Below are 21,475 nucleotides of genomic sequence, written 5' to 3' on the forward strand. Positions count from 1 at the left end.
ACCACGGCATACCTCCGCTCATGTACATTTAATTTCCGGCTGAGGTAGAGGACCGGGTGTTCCACTCCGTCCTTCACCTGGGAAAGGACAGCTCCTATACCAGTATCAGAGGCATCAGTTTGCACCACAAACTCGCTGCTGGAATCGGGAGTCACTAGTACGGGCTGAGAGCACAAAGCCCGTTTCAGGCTGTGGAAGGCCTCTTCGGCCGCTGAAGTCCACTTTACCATGACGGAATCCTTCCCTTTGGTAAGATCCGTCAAGGGGGTGGCAATGGCTGCAAAGTTGGGTATGAACCGGCGATAATAGCCGGCAATCCCCAGGAACGCTTGAACTTGTTTTTTGTTCACTGGTTGCGGCCAGCGCTGAATTGCCTGTATTTTGTCGAACTGGGGTTTAACCACCCCTCTGCCAATCACGTAACCCAAGTATCGGGCTTCTTCAAGGCCGATGTGACATTTCTTGGGATTCGCCGTTAAGCCTGCGTCTCTCAGGTCATCAATCACCGCTTGTACTTTCTGGAGGTGAGTCCCCCAGTCCATGCTGTAAATTACAATGTCATCGAGGTAGGCAGAAGCGTACTGCCTGTGGGGCCTCAAGACTCGATCCATCAGTCTCTGGAACGTTGCTAGGGCTCCGTGAAGTCCAAACGGCATGTAGATATACTGGAACAGCCCTTCCGGTGTAGCAAATGCCGTCTTCTCTCTGGCCGCTTCGGCCAGAGGGATCTGCCAGTACCCCTTTGTTAGATCCAGGGTCGTAATATATCGGGCTTTACCCAGCCGATCGATCAACTCATCGACCCGGGGCATAGGGTAGGCATCAAATTTAGAAACCGCATTCAGTTTCCTAAAATCATTGCAAAACCGTATAGAGCCATCCGGCTTAGGTATCAACACGATTGGACTGGACCAGGCGCTGTGCGATTCTTCAATGACTCCTAAGTCCAACATTGCCTTCACCTCCCGGGAGATGGCTTCACGGCGTGCTTCCGGAATCCGGTATGGCTTCACATGAACTGTGACACCAGGCTCTGTGACAATCTCATGTTTCACTAGCCTAGTCTGGCCAGGTTTTTCCGAGAAAAACTGTTGGTTCTGCAACAAAAACTGCTTAACCTCAGATTTTTGTTGTTCAGAGAGAGTCACGGCAATCTGCCCCTCCGGTATGGTAGGTGAACAAACCGGACGGGGCAGATCCGCTGTTAGGGCAGCGCGGTCTTTCCAGGGTTTTATCAGATTTACATGATAAATCTGTTCTGGTTTTCTCTTACCAGGCTGGTGCACTTTATAGTTCACCTCTCCAACTCGTTCTATGACCTCAAAGGGGCCCTGCCATTTTGCCAGAAATTTACTATCCACCGTAGGGATTAGGATCAACACCCTATCCCCGGGTGCAAACGTACGGACCTTGGCGCCTCTATCATAACTTTGCCTCTGGGCTCCCTGGGCCTGTAACATATGTTCCCTCACAAGGGGCATGACAGCAGCAATACGGTCCTGCATTTGCGTTACATGATCTATCACCGTTTTAAAGGGAGTGACTTGACCTTCCCAGGTTTCTTTTGCGACGTCCAACAGTCCACGGGGACGACGGGCATATAATAGCTCGAAAGGCGAGAATCCTGTGGAAGACTGGGGAACTTCCCTAATGGCAAACAGCAAATAGGGTAACAAGTAATCCCAGTTCTTCCCATCTTTGTCTATCGCCTTCCGGAGCATTTGTTTTAAGGTTTTATTGAACCGCTCCACCAGACCGTCTGTTTGAGGGTGATAGACAGACGTACGCACCTGGTCTATTTGTAAGAGCCTGCAGAGCTCCTTCATCACCCTTGACATAAAGGGAGTCCCCTGGTCGGTGAGTATCTGTTTTGGAATTCCCACCCGACTAAACACTTGTACCAACTCTTTGGCGATCGTTTTGGTAGCAGTGTTACGCAAAGGGATGGCTTCGGGGTAACGAGTGGCATAGTCCATGATGACGAGGATATGTTGATGCCCACGTGCGGACCGGGGAAGGGGCCCAACCAAATCCATCCCAATTCTCTCAAATGGGACCCCAATAATAGGGAGGGGTACCAAAGGGCTACAGAACCGAGGTTTAGGCGCAGAGATTTGGCACTCTGGACAGGACTCACAATAGTTACGCACATCATTGTGTATTCCAGGCCACACAAAACAATGCAATATCCTTTCTGTGGTTTTTTGTACCCCCAGATGCCCCCCCATTATATGTCCGTGGGCCAGGTCCAGTACCTTCCGCCGATAAGGTTTGGGTACCACTAACTGTTGCACAGTGTCTTCCCCCTTTTTCTCTACCTGGTAGAGTAAATCATTCTCAAGAACCATGTACGGGTACGCTAGCCTAGTGACAGGTTCTACGGGTACCCCATCTATCATTTTTACATTTTTCCTAGCCTGAGTCAGGGTAGGATCTTTCATTTGTTCACTGTGGAAGTCATCCAACTGGACTCCCAAATCGGGTAGGCAGGGTGCTGGATGGCTGTCTGCCTCCGCCTCTCGCTGGGTTTCCTCAGTTTCCTCAGTTTCCCCCGCCATAACTGAGAAGGGGAAATGAAGGTTAGATTCAATAACCTCCCCAGCAACATCTTCTTGTGGGGTCTCGTCTAGGAACTCAGGACCTCCAGATGGCATGGGGGAAGGTTCACAGCTACCGTGAAGGAGCAACTGATTCTCCCATAACTGCCAGAAATGGGGAAAATCCCTACCCAGGATTATATCGTGTAACAACGCGGGAATGAGTCCCACTTTGTGTTGCACAGACCCATATGGAGTGGAAATACATATGACCGCTGTAGGATACGAGCAGGTGTCACCATGCACACATGTTACAGAAAACTTGTCAGACGGGCCAGACGGGAGTGCCACCAGACTGGCATTCACTAGAGTCACCACACTTCCAGAGTCTATCAATGCCACAACATTTTTCCCATCAACAGATAATTCACACAGATGTTTCGCTGCATCATTTTGACCCGCATTCACACTCACTAGCCGTGTAACCAAAGACATGCGTTTTTTAGAGTCTGTAACATCGCATTGCATGGGTTCAGCGGTAACAGGACAGTTCGCAGAAACATGGCCCTTCTCATGGCAGCGGAAACACCTAACAGGCCCCCTATTGAGACCATAGTCCGACACTCTCGGTCTCGGAGCGCGAGCAGTCCCGGGTACCTCCCCCACAGTTTTAGGTAATTTTCCTTCACCCGCAGTCCCTGGAACAGTCTTACCGGTTCCACGAGGAGGAGGCACAGACCGGGTGGTGGAGGTATCGTCAGGAAGTCCTTCCGCCACGGAATAACGCTCCACCAATTCCACAAGTTGATCCTCTGTCGCGGGATTTCCTTGGCTCACCCACTTTTTCAGCGCCGGTGGTAATACTCTCAGGTACTTGTCCAGAACGATCCGCTGGATTATCTCTGGAGTTGTCAGTACCTCGGGTTGCAGCCATTTCTTTATCAAGTAGATCAGGTCAAACATCTGCGATCGCGGCGGTTTATCAGGCTGATAGGTCCACTGATGTACCCTCTGTGCACGGACAGCCGTCGTCACACCCAGCCGGGCCAGGACCTCAGCTTTCAGCCTCTCAAAGTCCTGAGCGACTTCCGGGTCCAAGTCATGGTAAGCTTTTTGGGCCTCACCGGAGAGAAACGGAGCAATTAGATCGGCCCATCGTTCCTTCGGCCACTTCTCTCTCAATGCTGTCCGCTCAAACGTTGTCAGGTACGCCTCGACGTCATCTTCTGCGGTCAGCTTTTGCCAGTACCGACTCACATGGATTCTCCTGGACTCTGCTTCCGGGTTAGCCTCAGGCATGCTCACCAAGCGCTGCGCCACCTGTTGGAGAAGCTGGCGGTCTGCAGTCGTCACGTCCACCAACTCCTTCAGCTGTGCGGCCATCAAGCGGTTAGCTTCCTGCTGTGCGGCAGTGGCCTGCTGCTGTATGGCAGTGGACTGCACTAGTGCTTTCACCACGTCTTCCATACTGTCGCCTGTGCCACGGAGTGCCCGCATTCTCCACCACAATGTGACAAAACACTCCGGGATCGCCTTTGCTGGGGTCAAAGGTCACGTGGTTTGTGCATTGAATCTGAGGCGTACAGCTGGTTACGAAGTATGCTGACCTCTGGTCAGGTTTATTTAAGGTGAAAGCAACATAAAGAAAACAAAGCATAAAAGAAAATCCTTGCCTGTCCGGCACTTCCTAGACAAATACGTTCCTATCTAACAACTGGGGGGCTACTCCCACCCAGCAAACATAACACAGGTCATGAGCACAGCTCCTTACTCACATTTGTCCCACACAGACAAGCATTCTGTGTGCCCCAGGCTGACGCCTGATTCCTCCAGCTGGTCATCTTTTGAACCTGCACTAATTAACCCATGAGTATGCTGAAGACACAGAGCAGCCTAACACACATAGGACAGGTATCTAGGCGAGATATACCTGCCCCCAACTACCAGACCGACCTGACTCTTACAGGACTTTATGTCCTTTTATTTACATGTATTGTTTTATATATTTATTCACCCAGTGTGTATATACACATATACCCATGCTGTTTATTTTTATTATCAAAATGTCAAATTAGATTATCATAGTGGACCTCTATTTTTCACCTTGTGTCCTTTGGTGACATATATAAGCCATGGCTATGTACCACCACTTCCCTTCACTTGATATATTATATAAGTCTGAGTCACTTATTTTCACTTCTTTTACTCATTACTATCATTCCGTCCATTAGCCAGCCCCACAGTGATAGTGCGCGTGCGCAGTCTATCGCGTCACCATGCTCTTCCCAAGGCGCTCCATTCTGAGGTTATGCACATTCATGTGCGTGATTCAGGGAGCGCGTGCATGGAAGTGCTTTACTATGGATGACGGTGATGACCGCATGCGCCGTCTAATTCATGTGTGGCGTCTGGGCATACATAGAGGGGCGGAGATCAAGCACTTTTATGACGTTCACTTCATTCCCCCTGTTCACTTTCGTCACTTGGCGCTTGGAATCTTATTGGATAGGCTCTATTTAGCCCTCCCTCTTACCTCACGGCCATTGGCTGCCACTCATTTAAAAGATCCCTCTCACCATCCCTTGGGCACGCCCCCGGAAGAAGCTAAGGGCGAAACGCACGTCGGGGCGAGAGAGGAAGATCGGGCCAGTCTGCACTATCTTACCTATTTGCTTTACGTACCAGGGATTTTCCTTTTGAAGGTAATGCCGCTACTGTTTCATATTTATGTCTTATGCTTTATGTTATATGTATACAGCAGACATGCCTTACTTAAACATTCACGGACTTGCTAATGCATATCATATATATTGGGCACATTCCTGGTAGCATTAGCCTATATGTGCTGTGATTCTGAGCTAATCCTTGGTATATTATTTCATAGTATGCAGATTATAGTCTGGTCTCTCCTAGGTATTTTTTGTATCATATGTACCCAGTCTTTTATATGTTTAATAAACAGAGATTCGTTTTTTGACACCTTTTGGTTCTCTTCTTTGGGCTTGGGGGTTAATGCCTCTAAGTTTCCCAGTCTGTTGGTCAGGAAGGTGAATACAGGCTTCGGGGTAAAGAGGTTAATAATAATATTAACAAATACCTCCATTTAGAAATGTAGTATAGTTTTTCTGATTCTCTTTGTTACTTACCCCATGTGCAGGGCATTGCAGTAGCTTAGGTATCCATGGCTACGACCACTATCAGCTACCTAATTGTCACAAACAGTGGTCGTAACTATGGATACTTAAGCTACTGCAATGCCCTGCATATGAGGTAAGCGACACTTATAATTGATGTTATATTTTAACACAATTAATGTCTCCAGTTTCTTATGGGTGTAATGTTTTTGATTAAGGAATTATCTCTGCAATGATTTTGCAGGCATTTCTAGACTTTCTCTTTCCATGAGATGATGTTCAATGCTTAGCTAAAGCAACTGTTCACTGTTATATTTTGCCTGACTTTCCTTTGTAATACTTGAGGTTGTTCAATTTTCTTAATTGCGATCTAATGTGTATGGGAACCTTAAAACTCTTGGATCTCCTTAGTCATGTAGAGATTTGCTTGTGCCAGATACTGGTGGTAACCATTTACCTAATGGACCTATCTGACAAAATTTCAACTGGCAAAAATAATTTTGCAGGGAATATAAATGGCTAAATAAAGTAATTACAGTAGAAAACATTTTTTACAATGTGCACCCTCTAATATTGTAATATAATTGTTTTCTGCCAGCCAAGGAATCTTTGGAAAGCTCGAGAGTTGGCAATAAATGTTACTTAATTTTGATTCCAAATTATATGTTAGATTACATGGAAAATATATACAATTAATTGGGTTTTAAATATAAGTAAACCATTTACCATGAACTGTTGCTTTACAAGCTTCTAACTTGGTTTACTAGGGTTATTCTGCAAAGTCAAGTGCACAAAAAAAGAGAAAAAGATGACACATCTTCATTTAATATTGATGAACCCAAAATAATTAAATTACTTTCTAGAACAAATAAAACAATGCAAGAAATTCATATTTTCATTAAATAAGTGCTAATTCCAGTAGGCTCTCCGTAAATTCATAGTCAGTATGTAATAACAACTTACTGTACTAGTCTTGTTTCATTCTTGTGTGCTGTGCTATGTTTTCTGTTAAAATTATGGCCACCTGAATAAAAAACAAACAAGCCGCATTACAATAAAATTGGGTTTATCTAATGCTATTTTTCGTTCATCATCCATTTGTGTTTTTCACACATGTGAGCCATTTCTTACAGGAATTCAAAGTTTCTGTTCTATAATGGAACAGAAAAATGGAACAGAAAAATGGAACAGAAAAATGGGACTCGAAACGTTAGAGTGAACCTCGCCTCTGAGTAAAGGTACCTTACAAACATAGAAGGAGGGCACCATCAATAGTAGTGGCCAAATAGTACAGGGGATCTACCCAAAAGTATGTCAAACAAACTTTGATAAACCAAAGAGAAAAAGAGACATACCAAGGTATGGGGAACACCCTAAATATGATAATATATGGAAAAAGTTTATTTATTACAGTCCAAACAACACATACCACATGAACAATAGTAGCATAAAAACATGAGCATTAAAAACATCAATAGTAAAGACCACCTCAAAGGAAAAAGAGTGAAAACCCCCAGACCAAGGGTCAGGTGCACACAGTAGCCCTATGTAATTCAATAACCGTAATGCAAAGGATTGTTGTAGGACATGACAAAGTGTACTGAGAATACTGGCATACAAGGTGAAAATTCTGTACCTGTAGGATAAATAGGAATCAATGCCCCAGTAAACTAGTTGTTACCAAGAATATAGTGTCACCATATATCTATATTTAGGAAGTCCACTGGAATGAGTGGACCCTATATGACCATCCAAACTAAATAGAACCATTTAGTGCCTATATACCAGTAGACCATAGGCTGGCTTGTCCAGCACTCAGTACACCCAGTAAGGGAGATATTTAACAAACAAGTATATGACACTTGTGTGTGGCCAATAGGTACGTAACATATATGACCAAGCCCCTCAGCTCAAGTAGATGAAACAATGCACCCAATACGATAATTATGTCCAACAGGCATAGAAGACAGGTACATGTACCCACCGTGACCATCCATGAGAAAAGATACTGCTGTCTGCATGGAACAATAGCCAAAAATGCAGCTGACATCTACAACACAAATACATGGGGAGAGGGTGGATACATGACCTGTAGGAGCATGACGGAGCAGTCCAGGTTCTTAATTCCCCCCCCTGGACATTTTCTGGGGTCGTGCACACTTCCTGTATGGACATGAGTAATGGGACTTGCAGTGCGGCGATATAGGTTGGCAGTGATATCTTCTATCCTGGACTGCTCCGTCATGCTCCTACAGGTCATGTATCCACCCTCTCCCCATGTATTTGTGCTGCTGCGTGTCAAACACAACGATATCGCTATCCAGGACGCTGCAACGTCACGGATAGCTAGCGATATCGTTTAGTGTGACGGTACCTTAATAAATGTAAAATCATATAAAGTAACGAAAGTCTATAAACATACCTTCTTACATATCTGTCTCACACATATCAAGACAACATATAACCCTCCACTCGTGATTGACGTTTTCTGGAAAGAATGTGGGGTAAAGCTGCAATTGTTAATTAACATGAGCAGCGGCGTTTGGGATGGTTTGTTGCCTATAACATACTCAGTAGACAATAAATCACTAGTGTACAGTTTGTGAGTAACTAAAAGATCATTTTCTCTGATATGCTTAATTTATGATCACAATTATTATGGCTAACTTCTAATCCCTTACACAGCACCTATTTAGCAGTGGTAACAGTTCATGTGGGCTTAAATCCTCAGGCAGACTCCCTTTAATAGGTAAGCGTGTTGAGAAAGATGAGACAGATTTGTATGTATTTTTGTGTATTTTGAGGATTGTGTTTCAGCGGTGTTGGCAATGGCTCTCCCAGGGTTCACATAACATTGTTATGTCACATGAGCCTTGCAGCTAATCAACGCTTGCTTCACTCTCCCTGCAGAGCTGTGTCTGGCCGCTTACTTCCTCTTGATGTTTGATTCTTCTGACATAACAATACAAGTGCGGACACTGTTGGTCTGGCGCCGACACCGTCGGTGAGTATAAATGTTGTTATTTTCCCCGGGGCAAACATGCTGATTGAGACAGGATTATCAGAGTAGTGGATAACCCCTTTAACCCCTTAACGACTGCCGATACATCTTTTAACAGCGGTAGTTAAGGGTACATAAACCACAGCGCCATTAATTAATGGCACTGTGGAAAAGGTGTATAGTGCCCCCCAGAGTCGGATTTTTTCTGGGGTCTCAGTTGCTGGGGGTAGCTGAGTCCCCAGAGAACATGATTCGAGTCGGTTTTTACCGATCCCCAGGTTGCAATCGCCGGTATCAACCATATGGTGATTTGCCATTTAATTTCTCTGTCCTTCGATGTGATCACACGTCAGAGTACAGAGAAATAGGGTCCCCGATCCCCCCCGGTACTTCCTGATGCTCCTCGGCCCTCATGATTCCCCCCCCCACGGGCGCCGCCATCTTCTTCCGGTAAAAAAATGGCAGACGCATGCGCAGTTTGCTCGCCTGCCAGCCGGCACCCAGCAAAGAACATGATCCGGGTCAGTTTTTACCGACCCCTGTTTTCCGATCGCCGCTACTAACCGTATAGCGGCGACTGCAAAAAAAATAGTCAGAGGACAGAGAAATAGGGTCTCCAATCCCCCCGATACTTACAAGTGCCTCCCTGTGTCTCTGGGTTCTCCTGCTTCCCCTCACGGCTGATGGTGTCTTCCTCCGGTAAGAAAATGGGGGGCGCATGCGCAGTGTGCCCACCGAGATCTGTTGGCCAGCACCCGGCCACCATTGGAAGATTTTTCCTTTTGGTTCATTTTGGTCACTGTGCTAGACCTTATCACAGTGATCAAAATAGAAAAAATAGTAAATAAACACCCCCTTTATCTCCCCCTTAGTTAGGAAAAAATTATAAAATAAAAAAATGTATTTATTTCCATTTTCCAATTAGGCTTACAGTTGGGCTAAAGTGAGTTGGGCTAAAGTTAGGGTTTGGGTTGGGACTAAAGTTAGGGTTGGGGCTAAAGTTAGGGTAAGGCTAGGGTTCGTGCTAAAGTTAGAGTAGGGATAAGGGTTAGGGTTGGAATTAGGGTTTGGATTAGGGTTAGGGGTGTGTTGGGCTTTGGGTTTTGATTAGGGTTATGGTTAGGGTTGGGATTAGGGTTAGGGGTGCGTGTTAGGTGTCGAGTTCCTGCCTCTGCACAGGGGGAATCTCGAACCATCTCCGCTGTGGTCTTCCATTCCTCTCCAGCCGCAGTGGAGCCTGCTCAGCGGAGACGTCGGTCTCAGCGTCTGGCTCAGGCTGATACTGTGCGACTGGCTACTGCTGCCCTTCCAGGCTCTGCCTTTGTAGCCAGCACTGATCAGCAGCGAGCGGGTCTTTCTGGGACTAAGTCCTGCTTTTCCCATACTGAGCATGCCCACAGGACGACCTCCCATTGGAGGTCGGGGGTCACATGCTCAGGTCCTGTTGCGGCTCCTATTGGACCATCTGGGAGGTCTTGTAGCACTGCTGCTATAAAAGGTTTGCATGGCTGCTCGGCCATGCGCTAGTGTATACTTGAAAACGTGTGTGTGTTGATGTGTGAGAGTCGCTCATTAATCATCCACCCCTTTGTGTTTGACTGCTCGTGTAAGGTGGATGTTTGCTAGCTAGTGCCCGACAGAGCCATCAGTACACACGATACAGCGTCTATTGCTGTGACTGCCAGTGCGACACCGTGCACTATTAGAGCGCTTTCCTGACCCAAGTCTGGGTGGCTAGTGGCGTCCGCCAGAGCGTCACTACACGTACTCTTGTGCATAAAAATTATAATAATTATTAAATTATACTCTGACACCCAGTTGCCGTGTCAAGCGCAAGTGGTCTAGACGAACTCTAATCCTGAGTCTTGGCATTAAGTACTGTGACTCCTTGCTTGCGCTCTTTGTGCGGTACTGCAGCCCTGCGACGCAACAGGGTACGCTTCTTTCATACAGGGTGAAGCTAACCCATGTGTGTATCCTCATTGTACCGCCATATAGTCCGTCATTACTCAGCAGCAGGTTCCATCTCTGCACGGTGGATCCCAGGCTGCAAACGCACCTTATACAATCTCTCTAATTATTTGGTGCATTCTGCTAGCCCTAACAATGTGTTGGGGTTAGAGTTGTGATTAGGGTTATGGTTAGGGTTGGGATTAGGGGTGTGTTATGGTTAGGGTTGGGATTAGGGGTGTGTTCAGGTTAGGGTTATGATTAGGATTATGGATTGGGTTGGGATTAGGGTTAGGGGTGTGTTGGGGTTAGGGTTGGAGTTAGAATTGGGGGGGTTTCCACCGTTTAGGTACATCAGGGGGTCTCCAAACACGATAAGGCTCCACCATTGATTCCAGCCAATTTTACGTTCAAAAAGTCAAATGGTGCTCCTTCTATTCTGAGCTCTGCCGTGTGCCCAAACAGTGGTTTACCCCCACATATGGGGCATCATAGTACTCAGGACAAATTGGACAACAACTTTTGAGGTCCAGTTTCTCCTGTTAACCTTGGGAAAATAAAATAATTGGGGGGCTAAAAAATCATTTTTTGTGGAAAAAAAAAGATTTTTTATTTTCACGGCTCTGCATCAAACTTCTGTGAAGTACTTGGGCGTTCAAAATGTTCACCACACATCTAGATAAGCTCCATGGGGGGATCTAGTTTCCAAAATGGGGTCACCTGTTGGGGGTTTCTACTGTTTAGGCACATCAAGGGTTCTGAAAAGGCAACATGATGCCCGCAGACCATACCATCAAAGTCTGCATTCCAAAACATCACTACTTCCCTTCCGAGCCCCGACGTGTGCCCAAACAGTAGTTTTCTCCCACATATGGAGCATCAGCATACTCAGGACAAATTCGACAACAACTTTTGGGGTCCAATTTCTCCTGTGACCCTTGGGAAAATAAAAAATTGGGGGCTAAAAAAATCATTTTTTGTGGAAAAAAAATATTTTTCATTTTCATGGCTCTACGTTATAAATTTCTGTGAAGCATTTGGGGTTCAAAGTGCTCACTACACATCTAGATAAGTTCCTTAATGGGTCTAGTTTCCAAAATGGTGTCACTTGTGGGGGTGTTCCACTGTTTAGGCACATCAGGGGCTCTCCAAACGCGACATGGCGTCCGATCTCAATTCCAGCCAATTCTACATTGAAAAAGTCAAACGGTGCTGCTTCCCTTCCGAGCTCTGTCGTGCGCCCAAACAGTGGTTTACCCCCACATATGAGGTATCGGTGTACTCAAGACAAATTTCGCAAGAACTTTTCTGGTCTAATTTCTCTTGTTACCTTTGGGAAAATAAAAATTGGGGTGCAAAAAGATCATTTTTGTAGAAAAAATGCAATTTTTTATTTTCATGGCTCTACATTATAAACTTATGTGAAGCACTTGGGGGTTCAAAGTGCTCACCACACATCTAGATAAGTTCCTTAAAGGGTCTAGTTTCCAAAATGGTGTCCCTTGTGGGGGATTTCTACTGTTTAGGCACATCAGGGGCTCTCCAAGTACGACATGGCGTCCGATCTCAATTCCAGCCAATTGTGCACTGAAAAAGTCAAACGGAACTCCTTCTCTTCCAAGCTCTGCCATGCGCCAAAACAATGGTTTACCCAAACATATGGGGTATTGGCATATTCAGGAGAAATTGCACAACAAATTTTGTGGTTAATTTTCTCTTTTTGCACTTGTGAAAATAAAAAAATTGGTTCTGAAGTAAAATGTTTGTAGAAAAAGTTAAATGTTCATTTTTTCCTTCCACATTGTTTCAGTTACTGTGAAGCACATAAATGGTTAGTAAACTTCTTGAATGTGGTCTTGAGCACCTTGAGGGGTGTAGTTTTTAGAATGGTGTCACTTTTGGGTATTTTCTGTCATGTAGGTTCCTCAAAGTGACTTTAAATGTGAGATGGTCCCTAAATAAAATGATTTTCAAAATTTTGTTGTAAAAATGAGAAATCGCTGGTCACATGTGGGAAATTTTATTTATTAACTACTTTGTGTGACATATCTCTCTGATTTAAGGGGATAAAAATTCAAAGTTTGAAAACTGCTAAATTTTAAAAATGTTCGCCATATTTCCGTTTTTTCATAAATAAACGCAAGTTAGATCGAAGAAATGTTACCACTAATATGAAGGACTATATGTCACGAAAAAACATCCTCAGAATCAGCAGGAGCGTTAAAGCGTTCCAGAGTTATAACCTCATAAATTGATAGTGGCCAGAATTTTAAAAATTGGCTTGGTCATTAAGTACAAATTGGCTCTGTCACTAAGGGGTTAAAGCACTATCAGCAGCACAAGAGATTTGAATTTTCATTGTAGTATTCTTCCATGTAGGGGAACTGGTTCAGCTTCTTCAAGTACTATTTGCTGATTATAATCCTTTATTTTAAATTTACTGCCTCATAGGGCCTTTATAAGAACTGGACGTTAAAATAAGTTTGGAGAGGTTTGCCATTTTTTTGTCGTTGTTATGCATTTTATAGGATGGATTAGGACTTAGGACTAGGAGATGTACATGGGTATACTAATAGATCACAGACTGCTCATGAGTCAACAGTGTGACGCAGCAGCAAAAAAGGCAAACATAGTTGTACGATGTATTAAGAGAACCATAGAGTCTAGATCGCATGAAATAATTATCCCCCTCTACTCCTCCTTGGTCAGCCCTCATCTGGAATACTGTGTCCAGTTTTTGGCACCACAGACATTAAAAACCTGGAGCAAGATCAGAGAAGAGCTACCAGGATGGTGAGCGGACTGCAAAGTATTTCCTAAGAGGAATGGTAATGGTTAAAGGATCTGGGAATGTTTAGCTTACAAAAAAAAGGAGAGGAGACTTAATATATGTCTACAAATAAATTAATGATGTCACAGTGTAGAGGGATCATCCTTATTCTCATTTGCACATGGAAACACGAAAAGCAATGAAATGAAACTGAAACTGAAACAGAGAAGACAGATTAGATATTAGACAAAACTCTTGAATAGTGAGGGTCATCAATAAGTGGAACAGGCTGCCACGAGAGGTGGTGAGTTCTCCTTCAATGGAAGTCTTCAAACAGAGGCAGGACAGACCTGTCTGAGATGGTTTAAGGCATCATGCATTGTGCAGGGGGTTTGACATAATGACTCTGGAGGTCCCTTCCAACTCTAACATCATATGATTCTATGGTAGCTTTTGTTTCATGTTGTCTGAGTTTCTATTGTTTTATGCATTTACTTTGCTTTGATTTTTCTGAAAATTGTTCAATTGGTACTACACTAAATTTCTACGTCATCTGTGACACTTCTGCTAGATTGATGTGTAATTTCCACATTTTTCTGTGCTTCCGTTTATTTAATTGAATTGTTTTAAAAAGGTTTTCCTTTTTTATAATATAGGCATTCTATTAGCTAATATAACAGTATCAGCAGTACTTTCTGCTTGGCGCTCTAGCACTGCCTCTTCGCCATTAACCCCTGTCAGTGAGATCATGATTAGAGCATGTGACTGACTGCTGCAGCCCTTGGACTAAATGTTCTCATGGTGAGTAGATCGGCATGAATTCTGAATCCAGAGATTGACTGAAGCCCTGTCAGCAAAGACCGAGGACAGCAGCAGATAGGAAGTGATGGAGTGGCAGGGGCTAAGTGCAATTATTTTTATTATTTTTACCTAGAGGATACCTATAAAATAAAAATATAACCTGGTAAACCCCTTTAAAATAATTGGGGGTCTATGTAAAGTCAAGGCAATCATAAAGATGAAGCCAATTATTAATTTGGGGTGTGCAGTGTACTAAGTACTAAGAGATCTATTTTAGTGTAGAGGTCTAAATTTGACAAGACACAGCATTAATACATTTACAGAACTCTATCAGTGTGAAATCTTATGTGTACAGAGGAAAGGTTGTGCTGCTGGCATGTTACAAACATACTTATAAACAAAAAAAGCTGATGCCATTTTCTCTTGAATTAGTATTTTGGGAATATAAAACATAATGGTGAATCGCCAGAAGGTAGGATGCTAAGGGGTGAAAGTTCTCCAATGAAATTGACATAGTGCAGGGTTTTATAATTTCATCTTTCCTCCAGACACACTGTGAAGCCACTTAAGTATTAAATAGCAGTGTGCATTTAGCTGTACATGATACACATGTTATTAAAACTACCATGAGTTGTACAGCTTGGCTATGGAACCCAGGAGGCCACTTACTTTTTGCAATAATCCTCAACCGAAAATGAAAAATAATGTAAATTTTCTAGAGCCTTCTCTTTTTCCTATACATTTTACCAGTTACCATCATCTATGTATCATTGTACGATACATTGAGGTATACATTATACACAATGACAAATTAGTTATTATTTAGTTGATGACCAATCTCTATTTTTTATTACTGCATTTAACTTTATTTTCCCTAAGGGACCTGTCTTACATTACCACTTATGATTTAAAAGAAATTATTTCTCATTTTGTAATATGTATAATACCAAGAGGATAGATGACACTACAATTTCCCTTAGGTAGGTGCAAGCCTATTAATAACTAGAGATGAGTGAACCTGAACTGTAAAGTTCGGGGTTTGTGCCGATGCTGAACTTCAAACATCGACTTCTCCCAAAAGTCTGTTATAATATTCGGAGTCCCAGGAGAACAGGAGAGAGAGTGAATTTTACATCACCAAATTTCAGGTGCCAATTGACTTCTATCGGGTTCTGGTTCAAGTTCGGGTAGAGTTCTGGTACCCGAACTTTGGACTAAAGTTTGGTCGAACCAGATGAACCTGAACATCCACGGGTCCACGCATCCCTATTAATGATCCTTCAACTACAGACCATCTCAAGCTGATTTCAGAAAGACTGGATGGGCCAGGGCTCATCCTACTGAATGCCCTTACTCATTTCCCTTGGGCAGAATGCTACTCAGACAACACAGAGCGAGGGTAACACAGAGTGGCAATACTTTATTGAACCATCAATAGACAATAACATATGGCACACACCCAGCAAGTACGTAAGATGGTGCAAATTACAGTCTCACCCTTCCACTAGCTCGCCAGGATTAGAGCAGCAGTGACTTTGGGGCTTCCAACCAGTGGCACCCTGTTTTTGGTGGGCACCCACAGAGAGGAGATAGCAGCAAGCTTAGGAACCCGACAGTTCATTGAGGTATGTGGCCAGATGACCTGATTGTCCCAACCTGGGTGCTCCAAATGTCTCCATGGGCTCAGTGATGGACAGGGGATAAAACCTGTATTCCTCTGGTTGGAGGCATGGTGCCTGGCTGCTGTTCTGTAAAGTCTCTCTGGAAACAGCAGCATTTCCCCCTTTTATAGTTCACAACTGTGCTTCAGGATATCATCCACAGGTCAGGGGAAAAGTGGGTTGAGGTCATCTCTCATTGCTTGAGTATTCAACAATCTGCATAGTTTATCCTTCAATGTTTGCAGGTCAACAAGCTGCAGGAACTGGTACAATGGGTAATCAACATATTAGCAAACATCAATAGATCAATTACCCTGTGTCCCTGCTTGCAAGGATAACAGCACAATAAGTTGCATAAAAAATGAATTCAATAGTCAACAATGTTCTGGCTCATATGAACAATTGCTTAGGTCTCTTGACCCATTGAAAATAACCACATCTGGCGTAATCGAGACAAATGCTGTGTGGTCACATCGAAATAGCACTTAGGTGGACTTCAATGCAACTCAATTTTACTGGGGACACTGCTAGTGTATATGCAACAATTAATATGGTAGTATATCCTTGGTCAGGTTAATCCATCATACACCCCCCACTACAGCAATACAGCCTTTGAAAAGAACTTCTAATGGCCAAAGTATTGCTTACACATTGGAGGTGTCATATCAGTTTTATAATGTATAGTTTTGCAGTCCGTTTGATTTTCCATACTTTTCATAATTAAAAATCCATGTTCACAGCCCCTGTACCAAACTATTAATATCCATAGCAACAGACTATGAACAAAACCTTCTGTATTATGATTGCAATCATACTATAATGTGAATAGAATTACATTTTTGACACCTTAGAAAAAGTATGTTTTCAAAAAATTGAACAGATGAAAGGGAGTATAACATTTTTTAGACAACGACTCAAATGGGTTTAAAAATATTTAAACTTCACCAATAACCCTTTGCTACCATTGTAATATTTAAAATTTGTCTCAATTTCCTGTTTCTCAGCCAATCACTGACTGAAGCAGGCCATTGATGTGGCAAGTGAATGACAGAAAATGCATTTAATAACATTTTCCATGTGTCAAGATGGGAACAGGAAGTAGAGACCATTGAAGACCCAGTGATCAGAATGCAAACAGCAGAGGACTGATGAGTGTGAGTATTGCTTCTTTTTGCTTTGTTTTTTTTTTTAAATCACTTTTAGCTTTATAAAAAAAATTCCACACTGCAGTCCCCTCTTAATGTGCTAAATATATTAGATAATTGCTTAAGCCCAAAAAATGTAATATATTATGGTAAGATTGTCTAAGGGGCAAAGTATCTTCCTGTGGAGAATGCTAAGTTGGTGTTAGTAGACTTATAAACCATGCAATACTCTGATTTTAAATATGCAGAAAGCCTCTTCAGAAACAGGGAGGACAGAAACACTAGTGCCACCTATTGGAATTAGCAATGCTAAAAGTAAACATCAACCCTTTAAAAGGCCTTGCCACATGAGTTAGTGTAAGAAGCCAAACCAGAAACTCTATTTGCATATATGTGTTTCAGGGTGACACTAGAGTTTCAGTTCTCTTCATCTCTGAAGAGGCTATTTGCATATTGTAATTTTCAAAGGAGCATTATGCCAACATGGCACTCTCCACAAAGAGAAACTTTACTCATAAAGCCACCCAAAGGCTGGCATATAACATACCGGTCTATCTCATACACTCCCTTATTTGCTTACCCAAGCACTCCTGTGTTCTCTTTGAGAGAGCCACTACCAGACATGTCTTGCCGCTGTTTATCTCAGGGAGAACAAAGATCAGCAGTTCAATCAGGAGTTCAATCAATCAGGCATGGTGAATCCTTAACTCCCCCGATAATCAAATGCCCGGGGCTCCCATACAAATTAGACTATCGAACGAACCCGATAATTGCGGGTTCAGCTGATCTTCATCTAATATATATGGACTGGAGTGCTTTAGATTTGCTGTCACAGGCCTCTCACCCAGCGAAATCAAATCTCCTGTTTGGCACTAATGAGGAGCAAACACCCCGAAACATGTCTCTGCAGAGTTTCCGGTTTGGCTTTTTATTCTAAATCATACGGCAAGACCTTTTAAAGGGTCAATATTGACTTTTAGAATTCTTGCTTACTTCTCTGAGGAGCTAATTGCCTTAACTATGGTTAATCATGGTTTAAAAATGTCTACATATAGGCTCATTTAGTTAAAAAAATGACTATGCAGTATAATATTGCTACTAATTCTGCTAACGTGACATGCCATCTATAGTGACTACAGGTATTGACCACGGTGATAACGATCAGTGTATAGTGATAGGCCTATTACTGTTTAATGACTTTCCCTGATACCAACCTACTGAGAATTTCTAATTTCTCACTAACTTACCTGCAGATGCAGTAACAGAGTACAGTTTTTCTATGACATCATGTAATCTGTCTATGAGCGTCATACAAATATCCACCTAAAAGGTTTGTAAGTCATGTGCAGGGTATTTGAAATTTCCAGCAGCTATACAACATACTGATGAAGGAAATTTTTTTTATTTATCAGAATGTTTCAAATCGAAAAATATGGCTAAATAGAACATAAGATATAACACTGTATATAAAATAAAATAGAGCACTATAAAATGCAGAATATTTCTGGCACAATTTGAGCTAAAGATCTCTCTTTCATGACTTGCGCCATATTTATTAAGTGTTTTAGGGAATTTTATTTGAAAAAGAGAGCGTTAGATAACTGGCGCTACCAGAGAATTTTCAGTAACCGATGGTAGGTAAGGATAGTTTATTTGAAACAACGCATTTCAGAGTTCAACTATCTCCTGATCAAAAGAAAAATATCTAAACTCCATAACTGCATTTTTCCTGTTACTTCAACTCCGAAAAAAATGCCCATAAGAAGTGATCAAAACGTTATATTTACCGCAAAATCTTATAAACATTTCGAACAAAAAATTAAAAGGGCATTCACTTCTTGGAAAATGACAAAACAAGTGATTTTTTTTTTACTCTCCTGCCAGAAGGAATAAAGTTCTTTTTCTCCCGGTAGCTGGGATTTCAGTGCTGTGGCTGCACAGTTGTCGATCGCTATTAACCTGCAACTAGACCCCTTATATGCAGGTTAATAGCATTTGTGCACAGGACTGGTTCCCATTAAATTGGTCACATCATGGAATATTGGGTGCAGAGTGTAATGAAACAGTTTTTATTTTTAAATGTCTCCTCTTTATTGTAGAGATATTAGCTTGTAAAGCTTGGGTTATAATTTATAAATTCAACATTACTAGATATTTTTCTTTAGGGAGTCATACTTCCCCCCTGTATAATCTTGTCCAATCATTATTATACAATTAGGCAGCAAAATACAGGGGAAAGAAAAACATGCCACACAATAGATTACATCAGGTTTCTCGGGGTGAAACACTTAACCCCTTCCCGACCTTTGACGCCACGTAGGCGTCATGAAAGTCGGTGCCAATCCGACCTGTGACGCCTATGTGGCGTCGTCATGGAATGATCGCGTCCCTGCAGATCGGGTGAAAGGGTTAACTCCAATTTCACCTGATCTGCAGGGACAGGGGGAGTGGTACTTCAGCCCAGGGGGGGTGGCTTCACCCCCCCATGGCTACGATCGCTCTGATTGGCTGTTGAAAGTGAAACAGCCAATCAGAGCGAATTGTAATATTTCACCTATGAAAATGGTGAAATATTACAATCTAGCCATGGCAGATGCTGCAATATCATCGGCCATGGCTGGAAAACCTAATCTGCCCCCCCACCACCACAGATCGCCTCCCCAGTCCTCCTTTCTGCCCCGTACTGTGGTCCGCTCTCCTCCATCCTCCTGTCCACTCCCCCGTCTTCCTGTCCGCTCCCCCGTGCTTCGATCCACCCCCCCGTGCTCCGATCCCCCCCGTGCTCCAATCTCCCCCCCCATACTTACCAAGCCTCACGGTGTTCGTCCGTCTTCTTCATGGGCGCCGCTATCTTCCAAAATGGCGGGCGCATGCGCAGTGCGCCCGCCGAATCTGCCAGCTCGCAGATTCATTCCAGGTACATTTTGATCACTGTGATAAAACCTATCACAGTGATCAAAATAAAAAAAATAGTAAATGAACCCCCCTTTTATCACCCCCATAGGTAGAGACAATAATAAAAATAAAGAAAATATATATTTTTTTTTTCTTCCCCCACTAGGGTTAGGGTTAGGGCTAGGGTTAGGGTTAGGATTAGGGTTAGAATTAGGGTTAGAACTAGAGTTAGGGTTAGATTAGACTATGTGCACACATGGTGCGGATTTGGCTGTGGATCCGCAGCGGATTGGCCGCTGCGGATTCGTAGCAGTTTTCCATCAGGTTTACAGTACCATGTAAACCTACTGAAAACCAAATCCGCTCTGCCCATGGTGCAGAAAATACCGTGCGGAAGCGCTGTGTTGTATTTTCCGCAGCATGTCAATTCTTTGTGTGGATTCCGTTTTACACCTGCTCCTCAATAGGAATCCGCAGGTGAAATCCGCACAAGAAACACTGGAAATCTGGGGTAAATGCGCAGGTAAAATGCAGTGCCCTTTACCTGCGGATTTTTCAAAAATGGTGCGGAAAAATCTCACGAATCCGCAATGTGGGCACATAGCCTTAGGGTTAGGGTTGGAATTAGAGTTAGGGTTGGAATTAGGGCTAGGGTTGGAAATAGGGTTAAGATTAGGCTTGTGGTTAGGGTTAGGGTTAGGGGTGTGTTGGGGTTAGGGTTGTGGTTAGGGTTGGGATTAGGGTTAGGGTTGGGATTAGGGTTAGGGGTGTGTTGGGTTAGGGTTGTGGTTAGGGGTGTGTTGGGGTTAGGGTTATATCTAGAGTTGGGATTAGGGTTTGGGGTGTGTTGGGGTTAGTGTTGGAGTTAGAATTGAGGGGTTTCCACTGTTTAGGCACATCAGGGGTCTCCAAACGCAACATGGCGCCACCATTGATTCCAGCCAATCTTGCGTTCAAAAAGTCAAATGGTGCTCCCTCCCTTCCGATCCCCGCCGTGCACCCAAACAGTGGTTTACCCCCACATATGGGGTACCAGCATACTCAGGACAAACTGGGCAACAATTATTGGGGTCCAATTTCTCCTGTTACCCTTGCGAAAATAAAAAATTGCTTGCTAAAACATAATTTTAGAGGAATGAAAAATTATTTTTTATTTTCACGGCTCTGCGTTATAAACTTCTGTGAAGCACTTGGGGGTTCAAAGTGCTCACCACACATCTAGATAAGTTCCTTGGAGGGGTCTAGTTTCCAAAATGGGGTCACTTGTGGGGGGTTTCTACTCCTTAGGCACATCAGGGGCTCTGCAAATACAAGTGACACCCGCAGACCATTCCATCAAAATCTGCATTTCAAAACATCACTGCTTCCCTTCCGAGCCCCGACGTGTGCCCAAACAGTGGTTTACCCCCATATATGGGGTACCAGCGTGCTGAGGACAAACTGGACAACAACTTTGGGGGTCCAATTTCTCCTGTTACTCTTGCAAAAATAAAAAATTGCTTGCTAAAACATAATTTTTGAGGAATGAAAAATTATTTTTTATTTTCACGGCTCTGCGTTGTAAACTTCTATGAAGCACTT

The sequence above is a fragment of the Ranitomeya variabilis genome, chromosome 6 (genome assembly GCF_051348905.1).
Source record: "Ranitomeya variabilis isolate aRanVar5 chromosome 6, aRanVar5.hap1, whole genome shotgun sequence".
NCBI lineage: Eukaryota > Metazoa > Chordata > Amphibia > Anura > Dendrobatidae > Ranitomeya > Ranitomeya variabilis.